Consider the following 16,984-nt stretch of genomic DNA (forward strand, 5'->3'; position numbering starts at 1 on the left):
ATGATTTCCTGTAATTCTGTAACTTTGTAGTTTGGATTATCTTGTATAATAAATCTGTATTTTACAGCTGATGGTTCATGAGTAATGTGGCTTTAGGCTCCATATTGATACAGATCTCATCAGACTCTGCTTCTGGTCTCTGGTGGAAACTCACAGATTCCCAGGTTTCTTTTATCTCTCCAAATGCATATAGATAAGTCATGTCACATTTTGTGAACTAGTTTCAAGGTGAATGTGGAAAAATTGGATTTTTTGGCAAATATTAAGTCAAATTTCGGGATGAACAGACCAGTTTGGCAAAGTTCGGCCTAACCTAAACCGGAAAGTTCTCCTCATGGCTCATTGGGGAGCAACAATCGTAGAGTATGTTGCAGCACTTGAAGATTTTCCAGTGGCACTTGTTGCTGAAGTCTGGGTTCGGAGACCTGAACCTATAATGTTCGACACAGAACTGGACATAGCATTTTGGGTCCATTTATCACTAATGTCACAATATTTATCCAATCATCTGGTTAAAAGAGGATCCATATTGTCTGCTGTGAACAATGCATAGTCTCAACTAGAAGTCCAGTGTGGGAATGTGTTGTATTACATGACCATTAGTCTTTATTTCCCATCAGTTCGCATCTATGCAGTGTCTTTCTCTGACTTTGCTGTTGTCTTAGAGTTTCTGAATGGATAACTAGCTCACTACTCCCCTCCCCTCTACATAGAATTTCTCTGGAATCAGATTTTGACTCTTTATTCCAAATCCAGTAACGATGGGCACCAGGGGCGTAACTTGAGGGGGTGCAGAGTGTGCGGTCGCATTTGGTTCCAAGAGGCTTTGGGGGCCCATAAGGTGTCACTTTCCCATATGAGAAGACTAGTACTATAAAACATACATTATAGTCGGGGTCCTGGCACCGACTTTGCACTGGGGCCCATCAGCTTCAAGTTACGCCACTGATGGGCACATTTCCATAGAGGAGCTGCAATTTAATGGATAAATCTCCTTCAAGAATCTTCAATAATATACTTATCACTCAGATATTCATAGAGGAAGACCCAAGTGAAAAGTTCTCTTCTGCCTTGTGTAGTGTTTTAGTGCACCTGTGCCTATCTTGACCAGAAAGGGCAAAGGCAAACTTCTCTTTCTATCAAGGCTTTGATTTAAAGTGTATAATAGTCTAAGTAAGGCCCAAATCACCCATGTGTTGCGACCTCAATTATTAATTTCTGCTACTAAAATTATAACCTATCCTTTCCATTGATTTCCATCAATTTTTAACGGCTTCTGATAGTGCTTGTTTGTACCATGATTTAGTTGATACAGAAAACAATGTGCTGCAGGTTTCATCAAGTTTTATGTTCAAACAATAGAAGTCATGAATAGGCAATACAAATCCATGGAAACTTTAATGCATCTGTTAGACCTATGTTATTCTCGTTTAAATGACGGAAAATATTAACAGAGGTCGAAACGCGGGTGTGAACTGCAACTAAATCTTAAGTCATCAGTTGCCCTCTGGTGTAGTTGACACATACTGGAGGGAAATTGTTGCTAGATTTGATCCCAATGGTACACAATAGGTATTGCATCTACACAGAAGCCAGGTCAAAAAACACTATGTGCAACTTTTTTGATCCTGATATTCTATTCCTATGGGCACTAGATGGGTGCATCAGAAGGTCATCGGTTGTATCTGGCTCCACCATAAAAGACTGGTATGTGATTACATCCTTAGCAGGCTTTGCTTTGTTAATATGTACTTCTAAGTTCTTGCATTCACTTGTACTGTTGATTTATGCAAACTTTGCCGAAAAGTTGGTAACATTACAGTAGAACTGCACCATACATCTTTTTTCAAAATTATGCTTGAAGTTTTTTGATTGTATTTAAGATATAGGGGCAAATTTACTTACCCGGTCCATTCGCGATCCAGCGGCACGTTCTCTGCGGTGGATTCGGGTCCGGCCGGGATTCACTAAGGTAGTTCCTTTGCCGTCCACCAGATGTCGCTGCTGCGCTGAATTTCCCCGAGGTCCGCTGGAATGCCCTGAAATTCACCGGCCTATACCTAGTGAAGGTAAGTGCAAGTTTCGCGACACACTTTTTAAAAAAAATGCAGCGGTTTTTCCGAATCCGTCGGGTTTTCGTTCGGCCACACCCCCCGATTTCCATCACGTGCATGCCAGCGCCGATGCGCCACAATCTGATCGCGTGCGCCCAAAACCCGGGGCAATTCAGGGGAAATAGACGCAAATCGGAAATATTCGGATAACACGTCAGGAAAACGCGAATCGGGCCCTTAGTAAATGACCCCCATAGTTTCTAGCGATGAACTTTGTTACATAGCCTCGGAGTCCTCAAGCTGCTTAAAAGTCTTTGCCACATTTACCCGGCGTGGGGCGACAACAACTCTTCTACTGTACTTTTCATTTTAATAACTGTACTTTTAATTCATGGTGTGAAAATCTTCATCTACAAATGTAAGACTTGTTAAGTCGCTAATTACGTAACATGTTACTTTTAATAAAGTATTTGCATGCCAAAAGCATAAACCTTTCCAAAATTTAAAACCGTTGATTTGTTCACGCTTCAGAAGAATGACTTAAGGTGATAGTTTGGGGTTTATTCACAGGAACATGTCCTCACATTAAAACTTTCATTCTTAATCTTATTACATTCTACAGTTTTGACTTGTGAGTTTTTTGCTTTTATTTAGGTGTGGGGAAAAAATGTATCGGTTTTCTTATTTCATGTAAAGATGTAATTCATGAAACTGAAGACATTGTTACAGTATTTTATTTTGTGCTGCTTATAAAGCACCAACATTTCATGTACACAGATGGTGATCAGTCCCAGTAGGTCTCACAACTCTATTTTCAGTATCACAAACTCAAAGATAGATTTGGGATTTTTGGGGCCCAAGTAATGTTATTTCTTGCCCTCCTTCTCCCAATAAAAGTTAAAGCTCCATTCCTAAATATTATGGAGATTTTCTTGCTCACTGCTTTGCCATAGATCTAAACTGTATTTGTATCCTTTTGGATGCTTATGCAGTGGAGGCTCGCAAGGAAGTTGTGGCCAAGCATTCTGCTTCTCTCCATTTTTTCAGATCTTCAATTTCAATCGTTTTTCTTTTAGCCACCAGAACAGGAGATCCTGCATCCATCCACAGTGTGAGCTGATCTTTTAGAATCCCTTAAATTGTTGCATTGACTATGGGTTAATCTGCCTCAACACGTACCATCACTTAGTATAAAAAAAGGTTTACCAGCTTACTATGAAACTATGTTTTTGATATATGGGAAAAAATTGGGATGTGATATTCTGCAGATGTTCAAAAATATAATTGCATAGGAAGTCAATTATCCTTTTTTTTTTACAGTATTTGATACATGGGAAGAAAATGGGATGGGGATATTCTGTAGATGTTCTAAATGCCCACAAGATGTGAATATCTGTTTATGGAGGTACTGCCTGAACAGCTTTCTGTTATGATAAATGGAAATTCTGCCAGTTTTTTAAAGAATTACACAGCCTTCCTTAAGCAAAAAGATTCTTTGTACCGTGTTAGTCAGTGGTTAAATAGATGAAAGTTGAGAGTCCTCAATTGTCAATCGCTTTTTTCTTTTTGGCTAAATAAAAAGGATGATGTTAGTTGCAAGCTTTTGAGACTACTCCAAAAGACTACTCCAACACTGATGAAGAGACCGGAGTAGTCTTGAGAGCTTTCAACGAACATCAACCCTTTTAGTTCGCCAATAAGAGGTCAACAACTGAGGACTCAACTTTTATCTATATATACAGCCTTCCTTATTAATTTAGCAGATCTTCAAGTTTCCATTAAAAAAAAGTTATGCCTGATATAAGCCTGCATGGAATTTTGCTCAAATTTTGCACCCTCTGTTTTAGTAAAAATCTACCTGGCCAAATATCACCCCATTGGGCTATATCTGCTAATGCAGCTAAGGGGCGTAACTACAGCAGTAGCAGCCATAGTGGCTGCTATGGGGCCCACAGTATTAGGGGGCCCTGGCATCTGACATGACACACTAAAGAATGGTATGTGCACCATTATATACATGTTGTACTTTGTACATCATAATATGTATAGAACACTGAAATCTTTTACAGAGCAGAGTTGGGAACTCAGATGAGAAATGTTGGGGAGGGGACAGCTAGACTATAAGTCTTTTATCTCTAATTCCTACCATATACTTCCACCATTTGGTCTATAGTTACTGGGACAGATATGTGCCCTTAACCGCCCCTGAGATGAGAAGATTATCTGGCGAAGGGGGCCCAATTCAAAAGTCTAGGAGGCCCCGCCTCTCCTCTCCCTTGGTGCAGCAGTTTTTCTCTTTCGCAATTACCCACTGGTCCTAAGCATTCTCCTTTTATGGAATAATTGACTCCCTAAAAGAAGAAAATGGGTGCATCGGCAGGTATGGCTCAGCCTACAAAGTAATGCGGAGCTAATTTGTATAAATATGGAAAAGGTATTGTTAAAAATGTTTAAAATGTAATGTATAATGAAGTTTTTACCTGTGCTGGTTGACTGTCTAAAACTAGAATAATAGATTCCTAGTTATATCAATTTGACTTTTATTATTTATATCCTCCAGTGCTTATGTTTCTTACACGCAGCGTCTAAACAAATGAACCATAGTCATTGAGGTCAATGTGACCATGAAGGTGCGCCGACACATTCCGTAAGTGCTTCATTCACTGAGCCTTAATTCGAAAGTTGGAGAACTGAATTAACGCTGAAAGAATTTCAATGCAAATTTGATAGAAAAGGCCCTTTTTTATAGCTGCTATAAGATGCATTTGCGAATCCATATAATTAATGGTCCATCAAGCTTCCAATATTTCAAAAGTACTTTATGCAGTAAAATTGTATATGACATCACTCTGGAAGAGTAAACACATTTTTCACGGTGCTTATCTGCAATGTTAATGCATGGGAATTTTGTACCTAACAGCTTACATTAAAATGACAAAATATTGTGGCAAAAGGGAAAAACTGGGTTTGTTGGCCATGATCGATGGCACAGATTCGAAAACAGGCATTTACATGTGCATATATTTCCCATTCATCTTTTCACAGCGAGATATGGCTGAGGTTGCATGAATAACGTCTTCCCATAACTCAGAAAATATCAGATTTTACAATTAGGCTGAGAAAATACTATGATCTTTTCCCAACTACATCCATAAATTCCAAGTCTGGCTAAATACTAACTTTATGAGCGATTGAATATTTAAAGAGCCAAGATTTATCATTGCACATCAAGTAATATTCTACTATTGGAAAACCAGGGGTGTAGCTTGGAGAGTTGCATGTGCTGGGTGCCAGACTAGGAGCCAACAAGCCAGCCTCCAATGGTTGTCCGTTCCAGAATAAGAGCACGGAAATGAAAATATTCTAGGCTGTCATTAAAGGAGACACTAGTCTATGGCAATAAGGTATAGCAATGTCATCCAGGCACATAATAAGGCAAGAACATCCATCATGTTGACATATGTGGATTTATCTGCTTGTCTGCCACTACATTATTCCTTTGTAAATATTGGATATTAGTCATGCGTTATACATCCTTTGTTACAGTCCAACATTATGAAGAATATATTATGCTAAATGCACCAGAATTGTGGCTCAGTTTGTGCCAAAAACTTGCAAAAATATTCCTTGCACTATAGAAATTCCTTTTCTACCAAAGAAGGTGGTGCAGCTCTGTGGGAAGTAGTGCAGCTGAGCAAAAAGGTAAAGGCTGGTGCCGTTGGGCAGGAAGGGAGGTGGTGCGGCTGGGCAATAAGGGAGGGAGATGGGGCAGATGGGTAGGAAGGAAGGGAGGTGGCACGGCTGGGCAGGAAGGAAGGTAGGTGGTGCGGCTGGGCAGGGAGGGAGGTGGCGCGGCTGGGCAGGAAGGGAGGGAGGTGGCGCGGCTGGGCAGCGAGGAAGGGAGGTGGCGCGGCTGGGCAGCGAGGAAGGGAGATGGCGCGGCTGGGCAGGAAGGAAGGGAGGTGGCGCGGCAGGAAGGAAGGGAGGCGGCGCAGCTGGACAGGAAAGAAGGGAGGTGGCATGGCTGGACAGGAAGGAGGTGGTCCGTGAGGTAGAAGGTGGGGGGGCTGGGTAAGAAGGAATTGACACAGATGGACAAGAAGAAGCAACTGTGCAACTTTGTGAGAAATTCAGTCTGGTTTTGCAGGAAAGAGGGCTTGGCTTAAAATTTGATACTGTACAACAAAATGTTGGAAAAATTGTAGGAGCAATTTAAAACAACCAAAGGGTCAAAACTTTAAAAAATTTAACAAGTGATAACTTTAAATTGCCTGGTTTTATATGGTTATTAAAAAATTATGATTAACTTTGCTGCTTTATATTTTTAGTGGTTATAGTATCTTAGTTGCGTTGCTCTTATCATAGGTTTCATAACTACTATGTTGATGAATAGGAGAATCATGTAGCCCTTTTCCAATTAGGGTTATGAACCAATTAGGGTTCATAATCCCATTCCATAGATTAGCCCCATGTAAACGAATGCTGAAGCATCTGCCATTGTCTACACATCTGCTCCAGGGACCAGAATATTTACATAGAGTGAGTGTAATGTCTGCTGACATCATTAGGAAGTCTCGGGAGATCCTTTTATGCACATATGGTAGCAGAAGTTCTGTATGGGCAGTAAAAAAACGGATTGGACTTTACAAGCTCTTCTGTTGTAACTGATTCAGCAAAGTAAACTCAGACATGGCAGATTTGATGCCAGACCCGTTTCATCTGAAATGTACTTTGACAACACCCTAGGAGGGAGATTTATCATGCACCGGTATATGATAGAGGCCACACCCCCCTTTGTTACTCCGGATACATCCAGAGGCTTAGGCCTCTTGACTTATCTGGTGGGCGGCGCGACTGGCGAGCAAAACTACGGCAGGTTTGAACGCCCTGTGCCTGTCCCCTCCGCTGGCCCCTTTATGGCCCCTTTACGCCCCCTCCACGCCCATATGGTATATGGTCGCTATCAGGGTAGGCAAAGGGGGCAATTGCCCGGGGCCCCCTGAAAGAGAAAGGGGAGAATCTCTTCTTTCAAATGAATCTTGAACTTTTTTTCTAGGTGCCCTGGATCCAGAGATATTCAGATTTAAAGTGAGACTATCAGGTGCCATTTTTATATATGAAATCACTCCCGACGGCAGTTCAACAGTTAATATCTCCGTTTTCCTAACACTTAGAAACACAAATTTAGATATAAAATAGGAGACTCTCTTCTTTCATAGTAAAAAAAGTGAGGTTCTATGTGTCACAGACGCAGGGATACAGCCCCCTGAAGTGTACCCCCCAATCCAGATTCTTACCGATCAGTTTACAGGGAGAATTTGCTGCACACAGGAGCTGCTGCACCTCACAGATAATGGAAATATTCACTTTATATGTTACTACATTTTGAGAAGGGATAATATCAATGAATATTCATGTTTTAAACCATCTCTAGGAAGAACTATCTAAGAACACACTTTTTCTCTTATTCCCTTTTATTTTGTGTTTTTTTTTGTTGGGAAAATTGATAGATACGATGAACATTCGATCCTCTTTGCCTAATGTGACTACACCGCGACCAGAACATTCCCATAAAGTTATATGTAACACCAAAAACACGCACATGTTGTGGAATAAAGTTTTTATTTCCCACCATCCTCCATTACTTACACCTATGTTATGACGTTCTCACTCAAATTCTTATGAAGTGCTGAGGGTTCTGTTATTGTGCAGCTAATACAATGGCGACATCTACAAGTGACTTTTGTTATTTCATTAGCTTGGTTTAAGGTTATATAGTTATTTATTTGTGTAAGGGAGCATACAATGATAGATCTGTGTGAATTTTCTGCAGTTCCATTTGCTACATATTTTGGTGAATACTGTACACTCACCAGCCACTTTATTAGGTACACCTGTACAACGGCTCGTTAACACTTAATTTCTAATCAGCCAATCACATGGCAGCAACTCAGTGCATTTAGGCATGTAGACATGGTCAAGACAATCTCCTGCAGTTCAAACCGAGCATCAGTATGGGGAAGAAAGGTGATTTGATGCCTTTGAACGTGGCATGGTTGTTGGTGCCAGAAGGGCTGGTCTGAGTATTTCAGAAACTGCTGATCTACTGGTATTTTCACGCACAACCATCTCTAGGGTTTACAGAGAATGGTCCAAAAAAGAAAAAACATCCAGTGAGCGGCAGTTCTGTGGGCAGAAATGCCTTATTGATGCCAGAGGTCAGAGGAGAATGGGCAGACTGGTTTGAGCTGATAGAAAGGCAACAGTGACTCAAATCGCCACCCGTTACAACCAAGGTAGGCAGAAGAGCATCTCTGAACGCACAGTACATCGAACTTTGAGGCAGTTGGGCTACAGCAGCAGAAGACCACACCGGGTGTCACTCCTTTCAGCTAAGAACAGGAAACTGAGGCTACAATTTGCACAAGCTCATCGAAATTGGACAGTAGAAGATTGGAAAAACGTTGCCTGGTCTGATAAGTCTCGATTCCTGCTGCGACATTCGGATGGTAGGGTCAGAATTTGGGGTCAACAACATGAAAGCATGGATCCATCCTGCCTTGTATCAACGGTTCAGGCTGGTGGTGGTGGTGTCTTGGCACTCTTTGGGCCCCTTTGTACCAATTGAGCATCGTTGCAACGCAACAGCCTACCTGAGTATTGTTGCTGGCCATGTCCATCCCTTTATGACCACAATGCACCCAACATCTGATGGCTACTTTCAGCAGGATAATGCGCCATGTCATAAAGCTGGAATCATCTCAGACTGGTTTCTTGAACATGACAATGAGTTCACTGTACTCAAATGGCCTCCACAGTCTCAATCCAATAGAGCATCTTTGGGATGTGGTGGAACGGGAGATTCGCATCATGGATGTGCAGCCGACAAATCTGCGGCAACTGTGTGATGCCATCATGTCAATATGGACCAAAATCTCTGAGGAATGCTACCAGCACTAGCATGGTTACTAGCATGGTGTACCTAATAAAGTGGCCGGTGAGTGTATATTGGTGTGGGGTATGTATGCTCTCCTCACAGCTTACTGTTTTAGGAAAGTATATTTTCTTTATATAAGTAGACTGGATTTGTACATATTTTAGAGGAAATTTTGAATGTTAATTGCCAAATGCATCGCCTGGTTGTCTGCTTTCAAAATTCTATAGGTTTTATGACGCCTTTACTTTTTATTCTGTTTTATTGATATATTTTGCAGGTTGTGACTGTCTAAAAATTTGTAGCTGAAAAGCAGATCTGTAGTTATTACAGTTTTATTGATATTATGTGGATTTATTTATGTGAACATATCAACATGGGACATTTGTGAACTCTACAAATGTCCATCTATTACATTTAGGAGATGTGAAGGTAAATATTTTCTGTTTGGAACAAAGTAAACTTTTAAGTATTTTTTATAAAATGTTTCAGTTTGAATCAAAATTGCATGAAAGCGCCTATGTCTATAAACTCTTTGCAATTTTGAAAATGGGGCAAGTATCTGCTTTCAGAAAATATTGGTCCCTGTCCCCAATGGGCCTCACAGTCTAATCTGACACTGAGCCACCATGCTGCCCATCAATCTCCCTATGATCTATTTCCTATAAAATTCTTCAAAATTACAGTTTGTTTTACCATACTAAAGGGAGCCTCTTGCTGACTGTGACTGGTCATAAAATAGTTTTATTGTGGGGCCCCACTTTTAGTTTTAGTTTTGCCCAGGGCCCCACTTTGTCTAGAACCGCCCCTGGTCGCTATTCACTATTTTAATCACAAATTCTTGCCCCGCACAAAAATTTTCTATTATTTCACTGCTTCTACGGCAGAAAACTGCCATAGAAGCAGTGATTAATCTCCCTCTATGTGTTTATGTCCATCTATGCAAGATGAAAGTCCCTACTACTTTTTAGGTGTGTGCATCTATCCCAATGCAGATATAATGCTTAATGCAGAATATAAACATGGTGTTTGGCAAAGGAACAGCAACCTCTAAAATGCTAATAATGTACAGTAAGAGCTTTCAGGCTGTCATGGTAACTTATGTAACTGGTTTGTAAGATGACATAGATTAGCTTTTAACTTCCTATGCCTCAGGCACATGGCATGACTTTGCTGAGCTGGTAGGGAAGACAAGTAACAGATGGAGCAGGGAGCAGGTATCCGACATTCTGCAGAATTGTGGAGAGTGACACCTCTATGACTGTAAGACTTACTTTATTTTACAAAGTTAAATATGTATTAGACCTTGCCTGAGCCAAATGTTTAGATGTTTAATGCCTGGAAATTGTGATATTTTAATATTTATGTAGAATGTTTTAAGAGAACACATGAGCTATTTTTAGGGTCCATTTTTTTTATTTGGAAACTACATTCTGGGTAACCCAGGAACAACAATATGGATATAGTAGTTTTCTGTTGTCTTCAGGGTCAAACACCTTAGGTTCTAAATGTATGGTTGCTCTGGGTCTGGCCATAGATATACACACCCACTGGTAGTCAGAGAATGGTGCACTGCTCTCTTTTTTGGGAATATCTTGCTTATTTTGGTTGTCGACATCAGGCCCGGCTCCAGCACCCGGCATACCTGGGCAAGTGCCGGGGCCCAGAGAGCTGCCGGGGGCCCACACACGCTGTGAACATCTTCAATCCTTACTTTCTGTGATTGAGCTGTGTCGTCCACCATTCCTCCCCCACTCGGACAAGCACACACAGCACAGGTAGAGACTACAGAGCTGCCTGTGTGGTGCAGCACATTATGGGTTAACCTCCCCCCTATCACCTCTTCACACGGAGCTGCAGTAAAGCTGAAATCCGGCAGCTCAGAGATCGGGACGAAGAGGAGGAGGAGGAGGAGAAGAAGCCTGAAGACTCCTCTGTGTGATGCCAGGGCTGCTGCAGACACCACAGGTTGTGTGATGGTATGTGACATGTATGGATGTGTACATAGTGAGTGTATGGTATGTGTGATGATGTGTTTGTCTGCATGTGTATCTGTATCTGTTTGCATGTATCTGTCTGTCAGTGTGTGTGTGTTTGCCTCCATGCTTGTCTATCTTTATGCATGTCTCTGTCTGCCTGTATACTGTATATGTCTTGCTGCATGTGTGGATTCTGTGGAAGCAGTGATGTGTATTATGAGGTTACACAGCAGCTCAGGTGTGTATTATGAGGTTACACAGTAGCTCAGATGTGTATTCGGAGGTTCCGCAGCAGCTCATTTGTGTATTCGGAGGTTCTGCAGAAGCTCAGGTGTGTATTCGGAGGTTCCGCAGCAGCTAAAGTGTGTATTATGAGGTTCCGCAGCAGCTCAGGTGTGTATTATGAGGTTCCGCAGCAGCTAAAGTGTGTATTATGAGGTTCCGCAGAAGCTCAGGTGTGTATTATAAGGTTCTGCAGCAGCTGAGGTGTGTATATGAGGTTACACAGTAGCTCAGATGTGTATTCGGAGGTTCCGCAGCAGCTCATTTGTGTATTCGGAGGTTCTGCAGAAGCTCAGGTGTGTATTCGGAGGTTCCGCAGCAGCTAAAGTGTGTATTATGAGGTTCCGCAGCAGCTCAGGTGTGTATTATGAGGTTCCGCAGCAGCTAAAGTGTGTATTATGAGGTTCCGCAGAAGCTCAGGTGTGTATTATAAGGTTCTGCAGCAGCTGAGGTGTGTATATGAGGTTCTGCTGCAGCTAAAGTGTGTATTATGAGGTTATGCTGCAGCTAAGTTGAAGTTTCAGTTTTATTACTTGGCAGAGTGGAGGGGCACACATTTTTATGTTCGCCCTGTTGGTTAAATGACCTCAAAACTGCCCTGACCGTGACACGGCTGTTTGGGATGATAAACTGGGGAATATTTCGGGGAACAGGAGACAGTTTTTTAGTATTTGAATTTTTAATGCTGGCACGTGAGTTCACTGCAAAGGGGCCCACTGAGGCACTGTCGCCCAGGGGCCTACTGAAACCTGGAGCCGGCCCTGGTCGACATGAAGACATGGATGGTCTATGACAAATCAGATGAAGCAACTTGTAAACTCATATTTTAATTATTCATGGTATTCTGGTAGAACCTTATGATTGGGCTCCAGAACATCCTCTATGACAGTGATGGCAAACCTTTTAGAGGCCGAGTGCCCAAACTACAAAGAAGACCCGCTTATTTATCGCAAAGTGCCAACACAGAAATTTAATTTGTGATTTATACTCCCTTCTCTGTCACCGTTTTCATTGATACCAGCACTGAGGACACCAATAAAGCAGGAAATAGTCCCAGGTAGCGCTGTCACTTTAAAATAGCTCTTTACACAGCAAGTCCGGGGCTGTCTGGGACTGCAGGAAGATACCTGGAGTCATCTCTGGTGATGGCCTGAGTGCCCACAGAAAGGGCTCCGAGTGCCACCTCAGGCACCAGTGCCATAGGTTCGCCACCACTGCTCTATGATCAGGCAACATCTTCATATGGTCAAACATTTTGGGTGATAAATGTATGGTTGCTGAGGGTCTTGCAATACATGCGCCCACTGGTAGTCAAAAAACTGCAAATTTGCCCGTTCATTGTTTTTGGGATTGACATTGTCAGGTTCCCTACTAGGCTATCCATCAAATGTACATTAGTCCTATTAATGCTGTATGGCACTGTAGTGGAATCGGTGACTACCCCTCTTTTCTAAAGACATTGAATGTGATTTGATCTCCTCAATTTCAAATATTCCGAAGGTCCAGTAGAGGCCACCCCCATTTGGGGAAACCCCTCTTCTAGATTCGAAGTCTTATGGACCAATCCATAAAATTGTGTGTCCCTGCCTCTCACACATAGGAGGGAGGGTTAACTCAAGTCTCCTCCCCTCTGAAGGTGGGGATTTTTCTTGTAGCCTATAAAGTTTTCAAATACCGAATGCTCTACATTGTGCTCAAATTTGGTAACATTGGATAGATTTTAGAAAAACATTGCATATGTCTATCTTCAGATTTTGGATCTAAAGTGTGTTTATTGAACTATCTCCCTTTTCAACATTTTTGAACACATTTTGATTTTTGTCGATTTACAGCACCATCTCTCACCAAAATTGAAAAACATGGAGGTCAAATGAATGTAATGTTTACTGGGGAATATGAATCTGCAGTAAAAAATGTGCCCATTTAAGATTTAAAAGTTGCCTCATACATGTACATTTACATGTACATATACATACATATAGGGTATAGGGAGGGAGCAACATTTGACTTTTCGCTTTGGGCAGCAGAAAGGCTTGGTTCATTGCAGTGGCAAAGCTTTAAACTGTCGGGTCTCAGTGAAAAATGTGGCCCCCAATTATAATGTATGGTTAATACTACTAGTCTTTTTATAAAGGAAAGGTACACAATATGGGCCCACCTTGGCCAGGTTCAACCTCGTCCTTTGCACCCCCTCAAATTACACCCCTGGTTCCCTGGCTATGTGAGAACACAGACATGCACCACCATATAAGTAGAGCAACAATTGGTCGTTGGAGGTGTTGAGTGTTGATCCCCTTACAACTCTTATTTTTATAATGTATCCCATAACAGAGAGATCCATATATTTAGCCCATATATTTAACTCTTTACTGCTGTCCTACATTCAAAGATAAGCAGTAAAAACTAAGCCGCTACAAAATGTTTTTTAAGTGAAATTTATTTGTTTTGAAAATATTACATATACTCATAAGGTCAATAAGGTAAACAATGTTTAACACGTAACTTCTAGTTAAACTATAGGCAGCCATTCATTTTGCAAATGAGTTGGAAAAACAACTTTAAAGCATCATTAGAAGTTTTCAGTTGTGGATAATATAGGATCACGGTAAGTGCTGGGTTCTGGCTGCAGGCGGCTCCTCATTATGAGGACGGTGCCTCATGTCTAGCAGATCACAGATTAAAGTACAGATTGCAGATGCAGGTCAGCAGATGTACGCCTCAGGTTCTCCAAGCTCAGTGAGAAGGGAGAATGCTCAACACAACGTATAACAGAGCTGCAAACACTGTCCAATTTAGCCCCGGCCGATATGCAGATGATATTTTAAAGGGATATTGTCAAACCTGCAGGACAGCATGTGATACAGGGTTCTTTGATCTCGTTGACGTATCCTGAAGGCAACATGCTGAGTTGTTATCCGCGCCTGCTGATTGCCTATGTTATACATTAATTTGTAAATCCTTCGCATGAAACCATCTGTAACAAAGAGAAAATCTTTCAAATGTGTCATTTAGATACCAATTTATAGAAGAACAATACAAAAGATAATCTTCTGTACAGCCTCTTATGGATCATTACCTTCAAAGAGATAAAAAAAAAGGACAGGATAACCCAATGTGGATAGAGCAGTCCACTAGGCTAATGGCAATATTCTTATACTGTAAATACTCTTAACTTTTCATTTTGGTGATTATGTAATTATAAATTATGGATTGAAATTGCTTTGGGGATTACCAGAAATTACCCCTAAGCATTCCCGATTTTGTGTTTATTGGGAATATCTAGCTCATTGTGGTTGTCGACAATGTTTACCGAAGTTGAAAACCTGGATGGTACATGACAAATCAGATGAAGCGACAGTAGAACCTTAGATTAGACTCCAGAACATCCTCTATGATCAGTCAATATCTTCATTTGGTCAAGCATCTTAGGTGATAAATGTATGGTTGCTGAGGGTCTGACCATAGATACACCCACTGGTACTCGGAGAACTGCACATTTCTCCAGTCATAGTATTCGGAGTTTACATACATTTGATGTATTGTCAAGTGCCCTACTGGGCTATATTAGTCCTATTGTAACTGTATAGCTCTGTGGTGGAATCGGTGACTGACGCTCTTTTCTAAAAGACATCTACTAAGGGTCACGCTGCTCACTTTTGTCGGACTGTTCGCCTTTTTCGTGGATTACACAGCTTCAACAGGTGTTTGCGCTGGGATTTTGGTGAATGCGATACGTTTTTGGTGCAGCTACGCTTCCATGCGACGCAAATTGGGGGACGTGCCATCGGACGATCCGACTGATTTAGACTGAGCGCGGGATTAAAGTTAAATTGTGTTGCAAGCCCAAGTACTTGGATGTAACACGTAAAAGATGGTGAACACTATCGGACATGAGCGGGGAAGCGACACATGCCTGATATCAGGCGCACGATCTTAGTGAATCGTGGCACAGTGCATTATCTTTGGACAATGCACTTTCGGGTAAGTAAATGATCCCCATTGTATGTGATTTGATTTCCTCTATTTCTCATTTTAATAAAAAAAATCTACAAAAATAGCTAAGCCCTGAAGGTCTAGTAGATGCCACCACTCTTTTATAGTAAAAAGGGCACTTGTATCATACGTCTGGCTTTGTCCATCTGTGTGTTAGGACTTTTTTTGGCTTTTCTGCTGTTGAAAGTACAGTATCTTAGCTGTTTTTTTTTTTTCCCTATTGATACATGTGAGGTTTGGTCTAAAGTGAATTAGCAAATTTTCCTGTGTCAATACAGAAACGTGTAAAGTATGTAAAAAGATTGAGATCTTATTATATATTTAACAAAAATATGTGTTTAGAATTTATCAGGTTCTGGTCATATTAGATGTTGAGTGTATGAAATCCCATCTACTGGATATGCCAGAATATGTTGTCTTGCCTTGAAGGCACCTTACAGTCATATGGCAGAGTGTTAGTTTACAATATACTAGGAAATCAGAAGAAAGCCTTAGTTTATTCTGTAACCGGTTTTGACTATTTAGAAACTTTTCACAAGATTGCCATATCTTGATCCTGAATCTGTCCCGATAAAAGTCTGAATGCATATTTATTTGTCTGATAAATTATACAGGATGCCGCATTTCTGATCCGCTTATCTGACGGTAGATTTATTTGTTCGCTACAGAGAAGGGTTTATACAAGTTTTTAATTTAATCAGCCTGAGAATGATAGAATGAGTTCAAGGTCTCTAAACTGTTGAGAGAGTGAGAATATAATTGTATGCCAAATCTGATATGTGGATTCCTTCTTACTGTCATCTCATAATCAAGGGAATTTTTCACTTTTTTTGTTCCATTTTATTTGTCGAACCATACCTGTTTTACTCGTTTTGAAATTTTTTGCTTTTGAATTTTGCCTTTCTGCTTTGCAGTTTGGATTGTTTTGCACCACAACTGTCTTTCCTGCATCATCAGCATTGGTGCATAGCTAGTTACCCTGTTGTGATTGCCAACTACTCCTCACGGTAGTCACCTGCTTCCTGTGTTAACTGGATCTCTTAGCTCTGGCCCAATTAAGGTTGATGCTGGAGCTATGAGATCATATAAGAGTCCTGCCCACCTCTCTTGGCTTCCTGACTATAGAGTTCTTGTTGGCTTCTTGTCTTTCTAGTTTCCTGATCCTTGGCTCTTGTCCAGACCACTCTACTATTTCAGTGATTTTGTACTTCCATTGCTCTCTCTTTTGTGAACCAGCTCCGACAACTACTGTTCTCTGTCTATTGTCTTGACACAGGAAGGTATTGTCTTCTCATTGCCTATGGTGGAGTGGGCAATAGGCTGGGTTTGGGAATAGTCTTGGGGCCCACTATCTATGTCTGTTTTCAGACCCTGTTATACATCTACACAGCACAATTGTTTTTGGAAGGAAGACTCACTTTTGGCAAAAATGAGTCAGAAGAGTCATCCGCTAATAGATTGAGCACCTTGAGGAGAATCCATAGACCACAGAATTAAGCCAAAAAGGTGCAAAAAGATTTTTGATAGCGTATTTTTACAAATTGTTTACAACAGTTTGAATTTATAAGCTACTCACTGTACTTTAAAAAGTGAGAGTTTGGAAAAGAGCGCGTTTGTATAGAATGGTAATCTGTAGTACACTTATCAAATTGAACTTTTTCAAATTGCAAAAAGATGGTCTCAATTTTGCTATCGTAAGACAGCATAGAAAGTAAATTAAATTCAAGATTCACCAAATTTAT

At 41.0% G+C, this 16,984-nt stretch overlaps 1 protein-coding gene across 5 annotated transcripts in view; it reads left to right on the forward strand.

Moving 5' to 3' along the window:
* LOC140106778 (heparan sulfate glucosamine 3-O-sulfotransferase 1-like) overlaps positions 1 to 16,984 on the forward strand; it is an 82,931-nt gene that overhangs the window by 52,443 nt on the left and 13,504 nt on the right. The gene's annotated exons all lie outside the window — the stretch shown is intronic.

The sequence above is a fragment of the Engystomops pustulosus genome, chromosome 11 (genome assembly GCF_040894005.1).
Source record: "Engystomops pustulosus chromosome 11, aEngPut4.maternal, whole genome shotgun sequence".
NCBI lineage: Eukaryota > Metazoa > Chordata > Amphibia > Anura > Leptodactylidae > Engystomops > Engystomops pustulosus.